This window comes from Mustelus asterias, chromosome 10 (genome assembly GCF_964213995.1).
Source record: "Mustelus asterias chromosome 10, sMusAst1.hap1.1, whole genome shotgun sequence".
Lineage (NCBI taxonomy): Eukaryota > Metazoa > Chordata > Chondrichthyes > Carcharhiniformes > Triakidae > Mustelus > Mustelus asterias.
In genome coordinates this window covers 91,340,911-91,362,187 of record NC_135810.1, presented here as the reverse complement: position 1 = coordinate 91,362,187, position 21,277 = coordinate 91,340,911, and the positions used below count along the sequence as shown (strand labels likewise).

Here is a 21,277-nt window from a genome sequence, read left to right as displayed (position 1 = left end):
TAAGAATGGTACCCTTCATATTATACTGCTGCTTCATCCCATTGGATCTGCCAAAATGGATCACTACACACTTATCCGGGTTGAAGTCCATCTGCCACTTCTCCGCCCAGTCTTGCATTCTATCTATGTCTCGCTGCAACTTCTGACATCCCTCCAAACTATCCACAACACCACCTACCTTGGTGTCGTCAGCAAACTTACCAACCCATCCCTCCACTTCCTCATCCAGGTCATTTATGAAAATGACAAACAGCAAGGGTCCCAGAACAGATCCCTGGGGCACTCCACTGGTCACTGACCTCCATGCAGAGAAAGACCCCTCCACAGCCACTCTCTGCCTTCTGCAGGCAAGCCAGTTCTGGATCCACAAGGCAACAGCCCCTTGGATCCCATGCCCTCTCACTTTCTCAAGAAGTCTTGCATGGGGGACCTTATCGAACGCCTTGCTGAAGTCCATATAGACCACATCCACCGCTCTTCCTTCGTCAATGTGTTTGGTCACATTTTCAAAGAACTCAACCAGGCTCGTAAGGCACGACCTGCCCTTGACAAAGCCGTGCTGACTACTTTTGATCATACTAAACTTCTCTAGATGATCATAAATCCTGTCTCTCAGGATCCTCTCCATCAACTTACCAACCACTGAGGTTAGACTCACCGGTCGGTAATTTCCCGGGCTGTCCCTGTTCCCTTTCTTGAATATAGGGACCACATCTGCAATCCTCCAATCCTCCGGAACCTCTCCTGTCTCCATCGACGATGCAAAGATCATCGCCAAAGGCTCCACAATCTCCTCCCTCGCCTCCCACAGTAACCTGGGGTACATCCCATCCGGTCCCGGCGACTTACCAACCTTGATGCCATTCAATAGTTCCAACACATCCTCTTTCTTTATGTCCACATGCTCGATCCTTTCTGTCCACCGCAAACCAGCAGTACAACCACCCAGATCCCTTTCCACCGTGAATACCGAGGTAAAGTATTCATTAAGCAGCTCCGCCATTTCTAACGGTTCCGCACAAACTTTTCCCCCTTCACCTTTTAAGGGTCCTATGCCTTCACATCTCATCCTTTTACTCTTGACATATTTGTAGAAAGCCTTGGGATTCTCCTTAATCTTACCCGCCAAGGCCTTCTCATGACCCCTTCTCGCTCTCCTAATTTCCTTCTTAAGCTCCTTCCTACATCCCGTATACTCCTCTAAATCCTTAACACCTCCTAGCTCTCTGAACCTTCTGTACGCCTCTCTTTTCTTATTCACCAGGTTCATCACAACCTTCGTGCACCACGGTTCCCGTACCCTACCAACACCCCCCTGTCTCATCGGAACGTTGTCATGCAGAGCTCCAGACAAACATTCCTTGAAAATCCTCCACTTTCCTTCGGTACTTTTCCCCAAGAATGCCTCCCTCCAATTTACCCGTCTAATTTCATGTGACTTTCATCACTTCAGAAAGTCCCAAAGAAATTCACATCCAATTAAGTACTTCTGAAGTATAGTCACAATTGTGTTGGTTTAGCTCAGTTGGCTGAACAACTGATTAGTGATGTATAGTGTGGGTTTAATTCCTGTACCAGGTGATGTTATTTATGAAGGCCTTGCCTTAAGTGTGATGATCCTCAGGTTAAATCACCACAGGTCAGCTCCCACCTTCAAAGGGAAGAGCAGTCTATGGTCATTCAGGACTATGGTGACTTTATCTTTACGTATCGGCTAGGACATCTAAGAGAGCTCCTTTGCTTTTATTAGAAAAATCCAATGTGATCTTTTAACTGAGATGGTAAATGGGGTCTCGGCCTAGTACCGAAAGAAAGCTTCTCTGACAGTGCAGAGCGCCCTTTGGTCTTACACTGAAGTGTATAGATTTTATGTCGACAGCCCTGGAGTGGTACTTGAACCCACAGCCTTCTGACTTAGAACCATGACTGGCATGTTTATGTCCAAATCAGCTGCTGAAGGTGAAAATAAACATAATTTCTGCTTGTTACCACAGTTGCAAGTGCAAACAGGAATTCTGTTTAGAATTCAATCTTTGGACCACCAATTGGGAATTCTAACACCAAATTTACAGTGGTTAATAGGAACTAAAATAATGGGAGGAATCATACCAGAAAGTGCCAAAGTGTTGTTTCCGGTGAGAAAACGAGCGTGTTTGTCTCCAGAGAAACAGGCTGGTTTTCTCTCTAGGTCTCACGATGTTCTGCCTAAAAAGGGGGTGTGTTTCATGCCATCATGCAGGGGGAGCGGGGCCTTAACACGCCAGCCTGCAAAGCCCGAATGCACTGCGCATCTTTAAAGGGCACCCTGATTATAACAGGAATAAACCTTCCCAGAGCCCACCATGGAGGTCTCAGGGCTATTGACCCCGCCCTGGAATGGAGTTGGCACTTCTCTTCCCACCACTATGAAGCTCCCACTGGGGCCCACCCCTTGACACTGCCTGGTTGGCACTGCCAGATTGGCCTGGGCATGGTGCCAACCTGTACCAAGGGGCAGTGCCAGGGGGCATTGTCAGGCCATGTCCTTCTACCCCAGGGCTATACTCACTTTTGTGCCCCTGGGGAGACCCCCCCACGATAGCTTCATGTCTAGGTGAACCTATTGTAAACCGTGGCCAAGTGACATCAACCGGCCCACGCTGAATATCTGGTGAGGGGGTTAAGTCCCAGAGAGAGTGTTTGCTAATGACATGCTAATGTATTAAAATTAGCTTCCTGGGGTCCTGCAGCGTGTTTCACGCTATTCCGCCGGCGAGGGGGCTGGCAGATCGGAACTCGGAAATTCACTGGCATGAATTGGGCTTTTCGAGTCTCGCCGGACTTTGAACACGCGCTGTCATTCCCACAGACGGAGAGCGTGGGCTCAAAATCACCCCCGATAGGTTGATTCAGATCCTAGTTGCTTATGTAAAGAGATGTATATATAATCGAAATGTTGTAGCATTATTCCTGTAGTCGTCAATCCTGCTCTTAATCCATCCACCTGCTTTTTAAAAAAACAATCAACAAAAGACTGCATGCTTTTAATAGGAATCTGACCTGTTGTGTCTTTTTCAAGCTCAACTTTACAATTTGTATATATTCTTTGTTTAACCGAATGCACGGCTCAGCAGCCTCCAAATGAATGCACCCTTCAAACATTGACTGAATGAGTTTTCAGAGAATCTAAACAAACCCTTTGTTGAATGCTTCACCGGCAGAAATGGCACCCAACATTATTGACTGTCATCCAATCACGTGGATCACATTCGTCAATAAAACATGGAACTCACCCTGATTGGCCCGTTCGAAAAGCTCTCCCCGATTGGTCAGGATATTCTGAATCTGATTGGCTTGCATTAATAAGCGAGAGTTCTGCCATTGGGTGCATCGACAACAATGCAGCGTGAGAACTCTTGGTGCTGGTACATGCAGGCAGGCACATGAATGAATGAAAGGGTGCACTCACTCTGGCCCTGTGGCACTGAAGCTGTGTTGCTGAGCACGTGCGTCGTGTGCAAGCAAGCACATAAGCATTGAATTGAAGTGACAAACTTATTCTGAGGCTGCCTTGGAAATGGCTGCAAAGAAGGGAAGAATCGAAGAGGAAAATTGAGAATTTCAAGATGAATGGACTGATTCATTCGCATTCATCCCAAGCCTGGCTGGCCTCCCCATGCCTCTCAATCACAATGAGAAATTCGCCAACACCAAGAAATCAAATCCTGAGAGGCATTTCACTAAAAAGCACAGTGCCTCCGCCGGAAATTATCCAGCTGAAGGAGCCTGATAAAAAACAGTGCGGGAATTCAGGAGCAAGGCAGATACATCTAGGACAAGTTCACTAAGTGACCAAATCATGAAAACTACTGCTAGTTTTGTAGCAGCTCGAGAGATTGTGAAACTAGGAATACTGTTCACCGATGGTGAATATGTAACAGAATGGTTCGCAAAGTCTCAGAGCGGCTGTACAGTGATTTTAAAATATTTTAAAATAATGATTAAAGAATGTAAAGACATGCCTTTATCTGCGAAGGCTGTGGGAGACAGAAGAGTGAAAATGACGATTGGTATTACAAGCCAGCAGACTGAGGATAATAAATTCAGCTCATTGTGAACTGTATGTTTAAATATTAATTTCATAAAATGCAAATTGAGAAGCTAATTGCATGATGAAAGTTTACAGTCCTGCTTGAAAATGGAAACAACCGCATACTGACCAGATACCGAATATCTCCCCGAAGAAATCCATCAATAATAGGCCGGCGCGGACACAGAATCATAGAAACCCTACAGGCACAGAAAGAGGCCATTCGGCCCATCGAGTCTGCACCGACCACAATCCCACTCAGGCCCTATCCCCATACCCCTACATATTTTATCCAGTAATCCCTCTAACCTACGCATCTCAGGACACTAAGGGCATAGCCAATCAACCTAACCCGCACATCTTTGGACTGTGGGAGGAAACCGGAGCACCCGGTGGAAACCCACACAGACACGAGGAGAATGTGCAAACTTCACACAGACAATGACCCAAGCCGGGAATCGAACCCAGGTCCCTGGAGCTGTGAGGCAGCAGTGCTAACCACTGTGCTACCGTGCCACCACAAAGGGCCGAAGGGCCTCTCCCAGTGCTGAAAAACTCTACATTGTTTTAAAGAAATAGCTTATTTTAATTTAAGAAAGGAGTTAATGCTAATTAAATGGTCTGTCTGGATGATTTAAACGTTTATTAACATTGTACTTCTGAGAAAGTATCATACAATTAGTAACCTCTTTCAAATGTTCTTAACCAAATGTCCTCTTTCACTGATATTAATACATGTACCTTTACGAGCATCAGTAAAATGGCATAGTAATTCATAAATGCGGCTTGTTTTGATTTCAGTTTTATTAATGAACAACATTGCAACATTATGTTTAGACTTTTCTTTCAAATGGCTCCTCTTGTCATTACGGTGACAGACCCCTGATCTAACCTCTTGCATAGTTACACTCATAATACTGTATGTACCTACTTGACACTGGTGTCTATTTAGATGCGTGCAAAGCTTTGACTCGTACTGCCAATTCAACTTTGTTTTTTGGTTGTTAATTTTTTAGTATGTGCAAAGATCCATTTGCTTGAAGTGCTGCATCAAATTTTAACATCTGTTATGCTCCCATTGGGCACTCAGCTGTTTATTAACATGAAGCAGTTGAAAATGCAAGTTCAAAATATTTACCTAAACTTTAAAGTAAAGAAACTTGCTTTCAAAGGCAGATGAAAGATGCAAGTCCAGTACAAATTCGGCATTCACTATAACAGCTTAAATGGCATGAGATTAACTTTGTGACCTCCTCTAGTATTAGCCAGAATTCCATTTGAGCAACTTCGCTTACCACCTTTCTGGCACCCTGAAACCACTTTCATTGATGAAACTTCCTCAGTTAACCTGATGTACTTTGAACCCAGTTTATTTGGATCATTTGCTTTCAGTGCGTTTCTTATACATCATGATGGCCCGATAATGGTTTTGTGGCTGGGTTGGCACAATCCACTGAAACTGCGTACAAATACATCAGAGCAGTTTGGATTCAATTGACAAAAATAAAAAGCAAGCATCAGTAAATGTAACCAATCGTCATAAAAACCTAATTAATGCTCCTTAAAAAAAGTAAAACGTTTATTAGTCACAAGTAGACTTACATTAACACTACAATTAAGTTACTGTGAAAATCCCCTAGTCGCCACACTCGGACGCCTGTTCGGGTACACTGAGGAAGAATTCAGCATGGCCAATGTACCTAACCAGCAAATTAGGATTGTGGGAGGAAACCCATGCAGAACGTGCAGACTGCACAGTGAGCCAAGCTGGGAATCGAACCCGAGTCCCTAGCGCTGTGAGACAGCAGTGCTAACCTCTGTGTTACCGTGCTGAACCTTCTTACCTAATCTGGCCCATATGTGACTCTATGTGACCAGGGCTCTTAGTTGCTCTTTAAGCTGACCTAGCAGCTGCATTAAATCACTGCCATGGATTCAGGGTGAAGACATCATCATCTTCTCAGGACAGTTAGTGATGGGCTGTAAATGCTCGCCTGGCCAATGATGAGTTACAAAAAATAGTATTTTTCAATCCGAGTAGTTACCGTTTAATATAGATTGAAATGCTGCAACACAAAATGGATAAACAATGTTTGGGCATGAACCACGAAATCAAATAAACTATTAAATCTTTAATTTATCAGTTTAAATCATGATGAAAAGTTGGCAGAAAATTCGCTATGTTTTGCAATTTAAAAATATTCATTTTCGCTGGATAAGTTAGTCAAATTTAGAAAATATGATAGATGCCAAATAGCAAAATACAAAAAAACCTAAGATTTTTGCTAATATTTTCTCACTGCAGATTAATAAATGAGCATTGTGTTAATGCAAGAGGACGGGCTAAGTTCTTTGTATTGGTTCCTGTTGAGTGACGTATAAACAGGTTAAATAAAGCCCCGCAGTCACTTTCAGCTTAATTACTTGTTACAGTACAGTTGTGGAGTATCTTTTCATATCCTGTTTTTGGTAACGTTTATAAAGTGTAAAAGCACAATGCTGGAATTCGTGGTTGAGACAGCAAACAAGCTCTTTATTCTGGTCCTGAGTACGTATATACATCTGATATCTGTATTTAACGGTGGGCTTTGGAAGACCCAATGTGTTGTGAGTAACCGCATGAAGAGATGTGACTTACAGTTGCGCTATCTTAATCGTTGATAAATGTATTTCAGTTTGTACTGCTAACTAGTTTGAATGTCAATTGTATATTCATTCAAATTGCGAGAAGAGGTGTGGTAAACATGTAGACACTTCATAGCATGAATAGGTTCATGTGTTTCATTTGTAATCTATCTGAATTATAAACCAGAGCCACTCACGCACTGAACCCACGTGTATGGATGGAGACGGGTCTCTTACCATGAAACAATATCGGTGACACTTTATTCAAAACAACATTTTCGTTGCATCTCAGCCACCTGTTATGACTTCTCGGGTCATTTTTTTCATACATTTATATCGAGAAAGGCCAGTTAACAGAATCATAACCAAAACAAAATATGATAAAATGTCCCCCCCCCCCAAAAAAAAAACATCTTCTGGTCAATTTAATGTTCACGAGGTGGACTTGTATTTGGAAGCACATCTCAAATACTTGCCTGGTTTTATACTCGTCACGTAGCTCGCATATCCAATAGATTTCTGAGCACGCGTCTCCCAGTTTATAATCAGTGGAACATTTCAGAAAATAGAAAAAAAGAATCCCACGCAGCTAGTACAAGATTGGAGTCATGTGTCCAAGTGAGGGATGGAAGGCACGTACGAGTTCTATTCCCAACAACAGATAAGCAAGTTTATACAAAGGACCAGCCATTGGATTTAATATTTGTTTTGTTAGGATGAGGGCAAGTCAAAATAATGATCGTTTGCAACGAAATTAAATCTTCACCTTGCTGCTTTGTGAGCATAACTGGGAATTCTCATTGACATGGGCGTTTTATTTACATGATTGAGTAGATGTCAGCTATGTCAAGTGGCTTGAAGTTTGGACACCAGCCACACAGCTTGTTTTCCACGGAATGTGAAGTTTGCATGCAGCCCTGCAGACACCAGTTCGGTTACTTGTAGGCTCATGTTTTCACTTCTGTATAAATTTACATATTACATCTAAAATTTATTTCCGGAACAATATTGCCAATAAACCCTCTGTTGGTTTTGGACCTGAAATCTGCAGCGGGTCTGATCTTGGATCCAGAGTTGCTCCCGAACATCTGGGACTCAGGTGAAGGCAGAGAGTTGCCGCTTCAGTCAATGAACAGACAAGGCGACCAAAACTAGTAGTTGTGCACAGGATTCGAAGGTCGATGCGAATTCTGTATGGTGACAGTAACCTCAAATCTGTAGAGATTTCACAGAGTGTGAAATCCAGTCTGCACGTGTGATTTTGAGCGTTTTAAGATCAGCAAATTGTCTGTCTGAGCGCTCTGCTCTTCAACCTCTTTATCTGCAATTGAAACACGTGTGTCAGAAGAGGAAAGACATAAACAAGCTCGAAAGTACAAATGACACATTTTTTCCTCTCGTTCTTAAAATGTCCCTTGCCCGTGCAATGATCCGGAAAACAATAAAACAAAAAAAAATGTGTCCCCCTCCACCCCCGCCACACACACACACACCCAACATTTCCCCTTTTGCTAACTAATTGCAGTATTTTAATCCTTCATTCTGAAGGGAAACGAACCCTGAAATCGCGATCTCGGTACCGTCCCACAAACGTAAATATCTGCCAACCTCTAAACCAAGTACAAGCAACATTTGACTTCACAGAACACGACGATAGTCTTATCCTGGACACGCTGCTAAGAAAACGAAACAAAAACGCACCTTTGGCCCCGGGAGCCCGCATAATTTGACAGAAAGCCTCTTCATGCATATAATGGGAACATGGTATTAACAAGCCACCATCCTCCAAAACACAGCTTGAGAATGTACTCAGGGTACTGGGCCAATGTTAATCTTTCCAAAAATATACTTTATTCAACAGAAAAATGTAAAATGATCTTCCACAATAGTTCAAATGGAACCTTACTGAAAGTGCAATAAGGTTCATGTTATTTTCGCATAGCAGGTGGCACTCTGAAGTGTCTCAATACAATTGCGATTGCAGGTGACATTTACGCATTCCATAAGATACCCAAGTGATCTTACACAGCCCCTCAGTATATTATGGCAGGTGTTCCTTAGACAGTGTCCTTTCCTCATTGAGCTCTGGTGGTGGTAGTCCCAAGTTTTAGTGTGCCCCTCACAGCATATAGTCCTGGACTTTGGAAATACCAGTCTCCAGCTCTTTGCACCGGAAGATAAATCAGTTTTGTGCAGAATTAAGATTATCTTTCGCTAAGTTGATGGTCCTCTAGCAGCATTTGGGGCAGCACGGTGGCACAGTGGTTAGTGCTGCTGCTTCACAGCGCCAGGGACCCAGGTTTGATTCCCGGCTTGGGTCACTGTGTGGAGTTTGTACGTTCTCCCCGTGTCTGCTGGGTTTCCTCCAGGTGCTCCAGTTTCCTTCCACAGTCTGAAAGACGTGCTGGTTAGGTGCATTGACCCAAACAGGTGCCAGACTGTGGTGACTAGGGGAAGTTCACAGTAACTTCATTGCAGTGTTAATGTAAGCCTTATTTGTGACTAATAAATAAACTTTATTTGATGTTTATCTCAATGTGCATCCCTAGGAATAAAGTATAGAGTCCTGCATCTCTGAGCTGCTCAGGATGAACCTTAACAAAATTCACTGCATCTCTTTCCAAACCTTCTTTGCAAAGTCATATTCCAGAAGGAGTTGTGCGATGGTCTTTTCCCCATTGCAGCCTCCAAGAGGTATTGGGCCAAAAATATGTTTGTCACCTGATTCTGACACTACCTATCATCATGCATAAACTTCACAGCTTCCATGCTTTTTGCACATCATGCCACATAACACAAATCACAGAAAGTTAACATGCAGGTTCAGTAAACAATGAGAAAAGCAAATGACAACGTTAGCCTTTATCACAAAGGGATTGGAACATAAGAATAAGGAAGTCTTACGACAATTAAAATACCTGGAAAACTTATAGCGTTTTGATCTCCTGACCAAATGAATGACCATACGAATCTATCACACTCCAATAGATTTTTTGCATGCCCATCTTCGTACATGGATGAAAGGATGCCAACTTAAGGACTTATCTTAAAAGGAGTGAAATTTAGGTTTACTACAATGATTCCTGGGATGACAGGATTGTCCTATGAGGAGAGATTGAGTAGAAAAGACCTATCTTATCTCAAGTTTAGAAGTATGAGAGGTGAATTCATTGAAATATATAAAATTCTTAAGAAGGTTGACAGATGTTGGAAAGATATTTCCCCTGGCTGGGGAATCCAGAACTAGGGAATGCGGGCAAATGCGGGCAATTGGGATTAGCTTAGGAGTTTAAAAAAAAGGGCGGCATGGACAAGTTGGGCTGAAGGGCCTGTTTCCATGCTGTAAACCTCTATGACTCTATGACTCTATGAATACAGTTTCCGAATAAGAGTTCAACATTTAGGCCTTGGAAGAGGAAAAAAATCTTTTGTCAAAGAATTGTGAATTTTTGGAATTGTTTACTCAAGGGGCCATGGTTATCCAATTGTTAACCATATTCATGGCAGAAATCAACAGGGCTGTGGAATAATTTAAGAATGTGTAGTTGAGGTAGAGGTTCAGATATTACCATATTGAATAATGGAGAAAGTTTGAAGGGCTTTATGTTCTACTCTTATTCCTATTCATTATCTGCTTAAGTGCTACATTTGGAACATCATAATTCAGCTTGACACATCAACTTCACCAGCCAAGCAGCAAGCAAAAATTAAAACCACCAACCTTAAAATTGCAAAAAGCTATCAACTGAAAATGGTCAGTCTGCAATGTCTTTAATGCAAAGCAACTAATCAAATTGTTCAAATTATTCTTTTGGATGTTCCAGTGACATAAACTCCATCCAGCTGAGCCACAGTGCCAAAAATTACATCTTCAACATCATGAAAATATAAAGGAAACCAACTTTACAAAAACAAAATTACATTACATCAGATGTATGCTTAACAACAAGTTCTATCAAAGACCTGTACCTTTCCGAGAAGCACTGTATCCATTTTACTTGTATAAAGTGCAGGCCAAAGCATTCAATATAGCTAGTGGTGTGCAAGCACACATTCTGCATTGGAAACATTCTGCCTACCATAGCAGTAAAGGCAGCAAAAGAGATATCCAATGTCGGAACCTGAAACAACAAATGCAAATAAAGGACCTGACTCTTGTTTCAGTCCCTCTTGGCAAAATTGGTCTGTCTTGAACACAGGCTGCATTCAGGAAAACAGTGATCAAAATGATCATGCTAGAATTTTGTAAATGATTGGTCAGGCCTCAGCTGGGGCTGTGTGTATAATCTTAGGCATCAGAAACCAGAAAAGATATAAAGGCCAAAAGGCCAAAGGGTACAGAGCAACTTTCCCAGGATGTTACCAAGGATATGGGATTTCAGTTATAAGGAGAGATTGCAAAAATTAGCACTCCTCCTTGCAAGAGAGGAGGTAAAGACCTAATAGAGGTTTTCAAAGTAATAAGGGGTTTCAATAAAGCAAATAGATGAAAACTATTCCCTCTGATGAGTGAGTCAATAACTACACATCTTTGTTTTAAGACCTTGGGCAAAAGATTGAAAGGCAAGATGAGAAGTATTTTCACTTGGGAGGGAGTTGGCAGGATCTGGAATATTGTACCTGAAAAGGTAGTGGAAGTTGACTCCATAAATCATTTTAAAAGGGATAGATTCTTGAGAATGAGGAACTTACAAATATCAGGATGCGGAACTAAGCAAGACTACTCTTACAAAGAGCCAGCACAGGTATGATGGGTTGATTAACCCCCTCCTGTGCTATGTTTCTATGATTCTAACCAATGTTCTTTAAAATCGTCAATGGAAGCCACCACCAATAAGATAAGTTTGTTTAAATATACTTACCTGATGTACACTACAGTGCTGAGGACTATTGCTGGTTTCTGCTCTGTCCCCTCCTGATCACCCTACCTCTCATGCAATGATTTCCTCCTCTCACAATTGGCCAGTCCTTCCTGGCCACATCCCCTTTCTCAATATTCCTCCCCTGCTTCTTCCAATCACCCCTTTTCCTCATGATTGTTTCCCTTGACCTGATTACCTCCTCACTCCCAGGACCCATCTCTCGAAGGACAACTGCCTGCAATGACAGTGGGCAGAAATCCAATGCCAACTTGTGATTGCAGCTCATCCATATCATTGAAATGAGAGCTGAGATTCAATCTCCATAGAGGCCAATAACTTCAAAAAACTGAAATTCAAATTTCTTGTTGATTGCTGAAAGGATGGTACAAGATTTCATGTTGTAGGGCTTTTCTATAATAATCTTGCACAATCAGAAGCAAACCATTTGGCCCCTTAAGCTTACTTCACCATTCAATAAGATCATGGCTGATCAGATTGTGGCCTCAACTCCATTTTCTGCCTATCCCCAATTATGTTAGACTCCCTTGTTAGACTCCCTTATTAGTCAATAATCTATCCGTCTCTGCCATAAAAATATTCAGTGACATTACCTCTACCACTCTCTGGGGAAACGTGATCCAAAGACTTATGACCCTTTGAGAGAGAAAAAATAATCTTTTCATCTTTGTCCTGAATGGGGGATCCCTTGTTTTTAAATGATGTTCTCTCGTTTTACTCTCTTCCACACGGGGAATCATCCTTTCAGCATTCACACTGTCAAGCCTCCTCAGGATCGTACATGTTTAAGATCACCTCTCATTCTGCTGAACTCCAATGAAAACAGGCCCAGATTGTCCAATCATTCCTCAAAAGATAATTCCCCTATCCCATGTATCGGTTGAGTAAACCTTCTCTGAACTGTTTTGAATGCATTTATATTCTTAATGTTTGTAACACAATATTGGAACTTTCTTCGTCCTACCTGTGTGAAAGGTCATCAGCCTGAACAGTGAACTCTTTCTCTCTCTGCAATACTGCCTTACCTGCTGCCTATTTCCATCATTTTATGTTTGCATTATTATTGTCTGCACCCAGTTTTTGTCTGCAGCCTGGCGTGAAGCAATTTCTTCACCTAAGTCTCTCCAGACATTAGTGGCAACTGTCAGCATAATTACAATTCCCAGCATGCATAATGCAACAATTCCTGGCATAGCATTGTCTGAATCAGTGCACCCATGAAGAAAACTTCAAATTATGTCACCTCACTTTTCAAAGAAAATGTTGAAGGTTGTACTTTGGAGTACTTGAGAAAGACATGAAATGACGATAAATATTCAGAAAGAAATTGTTCAAAAATTAATGGGATTTATATTTAAAAGTTACTAAAAAGCATCCCAGAACACTGAAGGGAGAGGCAACACAGACACTAACCATAGAAAAATATGTGCCAACGTGTGTTTGGCAAATGTTATACCCCTGTTCAAGAGGGGATATGACTCAAACTGCCACAAACATTGCTGCCGCACCCGACCTTTAGTGTGGGAAGTCTCCAACCCTAGTTGACATGAATCATACTGATCATACCCGACGTTTAAGGCGAGAAGTCTAGTTGTTCGTCTGCACTGTTTACCTTGCGAAACTTCTCTGACAAGCAGAATCACTGATGGTGCCATGTAAAAGAGGTGCCATGTAGATAAGAGTTCATGGTATTGGGTGATGTGCTAGCGTGGAGAGAGGATTGACCAACTAGCACGAAACAGAGAGTCAGAATAAATGGGTCACTTTCAGGTTGGCAAAATATAACTAGTGGGATCCCATGGAATTAGTGCTGCGGCCTCATGTGTTTACGATCTTTATCAATGACTTGAATGAAGGCATAGGGCGTATTGTAGCCAATTTTTGATCATTCAAAGATAGATTGGAAAGCAAATCTGAGGACTGGATTTTCACTACCAAGGTAGGTAGCTCAAGTCAGGAAATTACCCAATTCACTAGACCCACCTCAATACAAATTCCCCTGTTGTGATCTTTGCTCTGGGGGTTGGGATGGGTTTGGGTCCAGTGCAGGATAAAGGTAGGTCTGTCAACCAAGTGTAGGTGGCCATGTGGGCAGCCAAGTGCCAAGGCAGACTGGTTAAAAGGCCAACGTGGCTCCTCTGAGACTTCATCCCAGTTGTATTAAAGGCTGTTATGCCCTCTGGCCCTCATCCCTTACATCCTTTTCATCTTTCACCCACATGCCAATTCATGCCCCTACCCATCCCACAACCCCTCATATCCTCCATTCCAATTCATGCTCCTTCTATGCCCATTCACCTGTATACATAATGTACAGAGTAAATGAGTCATATGGTATCTCTTGTCTGAAAGCTTCAAGGCAAATTGTGTTTTGGATTTCAGATTTGTTTTTACCCATTCAAGGAATGTGGGCATCGCTAGCTAAACAAACATTTATTGCCCATTCCTAATTACCCTTGAGAAGGTGGTGGTGAGCTGTCTTCTTGAAGTGTTGCAGTCAATGTGGTGTAGGCACACCTCCAGTATTGTTAAGAGGAGGGAGTTCCAGAATTTTGACCCAGCAAAAGGAATGGCAATATATTTCCAAGTGAGGATGGTGAGTAATCTGGAGGGGAACTTCCAGGTGGTTGTGTTCCCGTGTGTCTACTGCACTGGACCTTTTAGATAGTGGTTGTCAAGAGTTTAGACAGTGCTGCATAAGGAGCCTTGGTAAGTTCCATCACTGCTTCTTGTAGATGATACACCCTGCTGCTGTTGTTACAAAAACAGTAAATGCTGGAAAATCTCAACAGGTCAGATGGCATCTGTGGAGATAGAATAGAGCCAACGTTTCGAGTCAGGATGATACTTCATCAGAGCTGTTGCACTGCTGCTGCTGCTATGTATTGCTGGAGGAGGGAATGAATGTTTGTGGTTGGGATACCAATTGGGTAGGATGTTTTGCCTGGATGGTGTCAAACTTGGTGAGTATTTTTGGAGCTGCACTCACCAGGCAAGTGGATATATTCTGTCACACTCCTGACTTGTGCTTTATAGATGGTGGACACGCTTTGGAGTCAAGATGATTTTCAGTACGAATACAGGCCGTGAAAGCGAGGCCTCACGATCCTTATGGCCTTTTGGGTTTTAAACGGGAGGTGTCAGAAAAGTTACCACAGGGATAACTGGCTTGTGTCGGCCAAGCGTTCATAGCGATGTCGCTTTTTGATCCTTTGATGTCAGCCCTTCCTATCATTGTGAACACAGTTCACCAAACTTTGGATTATTCACCCACTAATAGGGAATGTGAGCTGGGATTAGACCGTCGTAAGACAGATTAGTTTTACCCTACTGATTATAAAAAAGCGTTGTTGCAATAGTAATCCTAAGTATGAGAGGAACCACAGGTTCAGACATTTGATATATGTGCTTGGCTGAGGAGCCAATGGTGCAAAGCTACCATCTGTGGGATTATGACTGAACGCCTCTAAATCAGAATCCCGCCACATGATTTCTAGTCTCTGACCTGCTCTTGTAGACATAGTGTTTATATGGCTAGTACAGTTCAGTCTCTGGTCAATGATAACCCTGATGTGGAGATGCCAGCGCTGGACTGGGGTAAACACAGTAAGAAGTCTCACAACACCAGGTTAAAGTTGTGGAGATGCCGGCATTGGACTGGGGTAAACACAGTAAGAAGTCTCACAACACATTAACCTGGTGTTGTGAGACTTCTTATTATGTTTACCCCAGTCCAACGCCGGCATCTCCACAATTTTAACCTGGTGTTGTGAGACTTCTTACAATGATAACCCCCCAGGAGGTTGATAGTGAATGATTCAGTGATGGTAATGCGATTGAATGTCAAGCGGTGATGGTTAGATTTTCTCTTGTTGGAAATGATCATTGCCTATCTCACTTCACCTCTGGAGTTCAGTTCTTTTGTCCATGTTTGAACTGAGACACAATGAGGTTAGGAGCTGAGTGACTCTGGCGGAATCCAAACTGAGTAAGTGCAGCTTGATGGCAGTGTTGATGATCGCTTCCATCACTTTGCCATTGATAAAAATAATTTCGGCAATGGTGGACCTGCTCTGAAATAAAGCAACCATTCATAAATCTTCATTGGGGAAAGAACTGTAGTTCCTACAACCCTATAAATCTGTCAATCAAACAGAATATTAAAGGCTCAGTAGCAGAGGCTTCAAACACTTCATACTTCTTGTGCAAATAAACATTGAGACATTTGTCAAAACAGAATCTCCTGCTGAGATAATCCTTTTAAAAGCCTGGGCTCTCAATCAAGCAGCATAATGAGTTCTAGATTTTTGATATATAAGGGAGTCAAGGGTTATGGAGGGCAGGCAGATTAATGAAGTTCAGGCCACTGTCAGATCAGCCATGACTTCATTAAATAGTGAGAACAAACTTGAGGAGCCAAAAGACCTATTTTTGCTCCAATTTTAATTTTTTAAATAAATATACAATTTTTAAAAAAAGTATATTCCTGATGTCCTTTTGAATGTTATTATCGACTCTGCTTCCATCACTATTCAGTTCAGAGAAATATGAAGCAGTATATTTTGGGAAAAAGAGTAGTGAAAGGCATATTTTGACAGAGTTAAGGAAGAGAAAGATTTCAGTTTGTCAATACATGGATCTTTAATGCTGGACTGGCTGTAGGACTGCTAAAAACGAGAAATAGAATTTCAGGTTTTCTAAATAAAAGGAAGGAAATGAGATTGAATTTGTACAAGGAACTGGTTTGGCCACAGTTGGAGCATTGCGTGCTCTTCTGGTTGCTCCATTATAGGAAGACCATTAGAAGCATGGAAGACCCAATTAGAATAGGTCCAAAAATGGAAGTTATGGTATGCACTCAAAATGTTGGAATATAAACCAAAAATGCTTGCAGCACGCAGCAGGAGAATGGAAAGTGAAATGTAAGATTAACATTTCCGATTAATGACCTGCTGTTGACCTGAACGATTGATTTTATTAGAACAGAGAACATTTAGGTGAACATAATACAAGTTCTCAAAATTCCATAACTTTCTGAAAGCCACAATGAGCTGACTGTCTTCCTTATATACTGTAATTTCTATGATTCAAGGATCACACACCAATGTTGCCGAAGCTCAGGAGACTCAGTAAGGGTAAACTTGACTTTTCTATGCAGTGCTGGTAAATCCAAGGTATCTACCTTTAACCTCGCACATGGCAGCATCTATTACCTTCCAGTAAGCATGCACAGTTTGAATTTTGCAGCATTTGGTGCATTCCAGTAAGTCTGCACAGAATTGCAAGGGTTTTCAGCGCTCTGCAGAAGCAGGCACACATGCCATCCTGTCCTACATGTGGGCCCACAATGCTGAATTCAAATTACATTTCCATTTGGATTATTGGTCAACCATCTAAATAGTTGTACAAAGAAACCCTGGACCGTTTCATCATTCTGCTATACTGGTCTTCAACTCCTCCTCATGGAGTAGCAAAGAATTTTCTCATATTGGGTGCCCATGTAGTGCAGCTACTGGTATAGGACCCACGCATCATGTTTGAATGCTCCTATGTCCAGATTTAGAATGAGTCATTGCAGGGACAAAGTGGGAAATGAAAGTTCCAAGCTACCTCAGTGTTTTGTACTGAATACTGCTCATCACCTGGTCTGTGGTAGATAAATCATGTTGGTTTACTCAACAGTAACAAGTTTCATTTATGTAGCACCTTTAATAGAAGAAAATTCCAGGGCACCTCACAAGAGCATTATCAGAAAAAAGTACACTGTGCTAAAAAGGGAGATCTGGGTAGGTGACCAAAAACCTGATCAAAGAAGTAGGTTTTTAAGAAATACCTTAAAGGAGGAGAGCAACCTGGGAGTATCAGCAAAGTTTAGGGATGGACTTCCTGAGCTTTTAGTCTGGACAGCTGAAAGCATGGCCAACAATGATGGGACGCAGGAATTGGAGGCTGCTCAAGAGGCCAGAATCGGAAAAACAGATCCTTGGAGATTTGTAAGGCTGGAGGAGGTTTCAGGGATAGAGGGAAGTGAGGCCACAGAGGGATTTGAACACAAAGATGAGAATTTAGTATCAATGGCTTTGTTTAACAGGAGCTTCCTTTCGGAGACAAGGAGAATAACATGGCATTATTTGGTACATTTCAGTAAGCCTGAATAGAATTGCAAGGATTTTCAGTTTGATGTTTGGCTTGTGCTCTTATTTACCTAAACACTGAGTACCTAAAATTACATTCTGGATCATAAACGGTTAAGGTCTCCTTGCACAAATGATCATGGCATGAACATAAGATTAAAGACATTACAATATGATCATTAACAAACAAATTCCAAATCTGGAAAATGTAAAAATCTAAACTGATTCATCGCCCACAACACAATTTTGTTTATCCATAAAATCTGTCTTTATTTTAATGGATTTTTTGGGGGGTTTTTGTATTAATGGTTACTCATTTATTCATCTGCACAGTATATTCCAAATTTTCAGCATGTAACTTAAGCTTAGAACCTTTACCAGCAGATCGTAAAGCTGCCTGGAAATGTCAGCTGCATTAATCTTAGACTGTGATAACTTTTCCACAGTAACTTCATTTCAGTGTTAATGTAAGACTACTTGTGACTAATAAATAAACTTTACTTTTCCCTGGGATTGAATTGTTAAAATTCAATCAGCAGGAATTACTTTTTAAAAACCTGTAGTATTACATCTGTGTGGGCAAATGGGATTGAACCCTTCCCACAGACCAGACCCCTCCCAAATAAGTAATAACAGTTTTCAATCCAAGGTTGCGGTGTTGCAGGAGGAAAGAATGCTTTAAATAAGGGGTATTTGTGTTCCTGTGCAAAGAATAATTACAGCTGATCTGTAGAGAAATCCTGTTTCTAGAGAAATTTTACACAGTACTCATTGCCATGTTCACAGGTGTAAACACTGAGTATTGCCCAATCCAAACACTCTCCAAGGCAACCCACTCTCAAGTGGTCAAGCAAATGTGGCATCATCTGAAATTCAAATTCATGCTTGGCTCCACATGGACAGTTAGGGATATCTGTTTCAGAGGGGATGTTCTCCCCAGACTTCCTCCCTTTTTGTTCTTCAAGATGAGGGATGTTAGTATTGTTGTATCAAACCTCCCATTTCAGGCATCCAGTGTTAGCATACAGCATTTGCCAATTCAGATATAGCTTAGCTAATCCACCTAATCTATACATCTTTGGAATTGAGGGGCAATTTAGCATAGCCAATACACCTAACCTGCATATCTTTGAATTTTGGGAAGAAACTGGAGCACCCGGAGGAAACCCACGTAGTCACGGGGAGAACTTCACACAGACAGTCATCTAGGGCCAGAACTGAACCGGAATCCCTAAGTTTATTTTAAGTTTATTTATTTATTAGTCACACGTAGGCTTACATTAACACTGCAATGAAGTTACTGAGAAAATCCCCTGGTCGCCCCACTCCGGCGCCTGTTCGGGTACACTGAGGGAGAATTTAGCATGGCCAATCCACCTAACCAGCACATCTTTCAGACTGTGGGAGGAAACCGGCACACCCGGAGAAAACCCATGCAGGCAAACTCTGCACGGACAGTGACCCAAACTGGGAATCGAATCCAGATCCCTGGCACTGTGAGGCTGCAGTGCTAACCACTGTGCCACCGTGCCGCATAAAAAGATACAAACAGGAGTTTTATGGAGAAGTTAATCAGAGGTGGGAACACAATTTCCTATTGTATACATATGCAAGTGAAAATGGTTCACGCTTCCTTCCTGACTTTCTGGGTGGGTACTGTGGGAACATTATTAATATTGCATCTGTTTGGTGCCCACCCAGAAAGTCTCCTCCTACATTAGGAGCAAATAATTGATTGCTACCTATAGCTGCAATTCTAGTATGTCTTAAAGCAGTGCAAACCAAGTTAGAACTGAATTTACAATTAAAGACATCATTTAGCCAAGAGTAATTTTTATCTTTGGATGTAAGTCTTAAGGTGCCAACTGATTTGAAGAGTACAGTAATGCTGTTACAAGTAGCCAGTGTGCAGTCAAAGCTGTGTGATGATTGTAAAGTGGTTTAATGGTGCTAACATGTAGTATAATGTAGAATTGGACTCTAATCTGACTCCAGAGGCAAGCATTGAGAGTTCTCTAGAAACAATGCTCAGAATTCTACCGCCATGTCCGCCCGGGGCGGACGCGGCTCACAGAACGGAATTCTCCATTGGCCTCGGGTGGGATTTTACGAGCCTCACCTGAGCGAGGTCGTAAAATACCGGCCAATGGGTGGCATGATGGCACAGTGTTTAGCACTGCTGCCTCACAATGCCTAGGACCAAGGTGCAATTCCAGCTTTGGGTAAGTGTCTGTGTGGAGTTTGCACATTCTCCCCATGGCTACATATGTTTCCTTCGGGTGCTGCAGTTTCCTCCCACAGTTCAAAGATGTGCAGGTTGGGTTGATTAGCCATGCTAAATTGCCCCTTAGTGTCCTAAGATGTATAGGCTCAGGGAATTAATGGGTTAAATATGTGGGGTTGTATGGGGATAGGGCTCGGTAAGATGTTCTGTCAGAGAGTCGGGTGCAGACGTGATGTGCCAAATGGCCTCCTTCTGCATTGTAAGGATTCTATGAGAAATCTCAATATTTGCGACTAAGTGTGGGGGCGAGTGGCTTTGATGGCCTCTTTCCCAGAATGGCGGGCTCCCATGTCAGATTCTGTGCTTGGAACCTCATTAATTATGCACAAGCAAGATCCCCCTCCAAATCTCATGGCAGGCCGATAGCTGACTTGTCCATCAGCTGGAGGGTTTGAGGTCCCTGTGCCATACTTAAACCCAACCTAGCACAGCCCAACTCTCTTCACCGGACCATGCAGGATGTCAGCAATGCAGAGGGAAAAGGTTAGCAGACTAAAGAAGAAGTCTGCTCATTGATTCAACCAACTTCTCCCCAAGCCTGCGAGGTGCTCATGCTCCACTTGGACTTCTACCTGCTGCATCTGGAGTTTTCGCCCATCCCCTTCCAGTAAACGATGTGATATCCCTTTGAGCACCCCCCTCTTGCCCCCCCCCCCCCCCCCCCCCCCCGTCTGTCTGTGAGCTTTTCATGTAGCCTTGTTTGAGACAATCGTCCCTCCTTCCGGCCTTCCCTCTGTTTCCCATTGTTTCCCAATGTTTCCCATTGTTCATCTTCTTAACCCACTTCCTTTCCCCTCTGCTTGTCATCGTTAGCCCTCACTCTTCCCCTACCACCTTGCACAGTACCCCCTTCCATATTGCGCCCCTGCCCCCCACCTTGTCTTTGTCAGGTCAGGACTCCCCCCACCTCATCTTGCACTCCACCTTCAGTTGAACTCCCGAACTTTGTTATGATGGCTGCTTGAGTTCTGCATCACAGTGCTGTCCAGATAGGCACTGGTGTGTGGCACCAGGGGGAATGAGACTCCTGTACTCACCAACCCCAGGTACTGGACTCATCTGAGTCGGTAATACAGGAGGGTCCGTGGGTCCAGCAACATGATGCTATCCATAAAGACCAGTTTGGCATGGAGATGGAGGGCAGGAACCAGTCTGCCCTGGCAGAGTGGTGTACAGTGCATCAGCAGTGCAGCACTATGGCAGAAAGGTTGTTGCACTCACCTCAAATTCTCTTGCAAACTGAAGATGGCTTTGTGCACGCCATTCATTATCAATCCAGTTTTAG

General features: G+C 42.6%; 1 protein-coding gene across 1 annotated transcript in view; it reads left to right on the top strand.

The window, feature by feature from the left end:
- Positions 1-6,502: 6,502 nt before the first annotated feature.
- LOC144500077 (receptor-type tyrosine-protein kinase FLT3-like) overlaps positions 6,503-21,277 on the top strand; it is a 78,433-nt gene continuing 63,658 nt past the window's right edge. The window contains exon 1 of the mRNA XM_078222851.1: positions 6,503-6,617. The gene's annotated coding sequence lies outside the window, so the exon portion shown is untranslated. The remainder of the gene's footprint in view (positions 6,618-21,277) is intronic.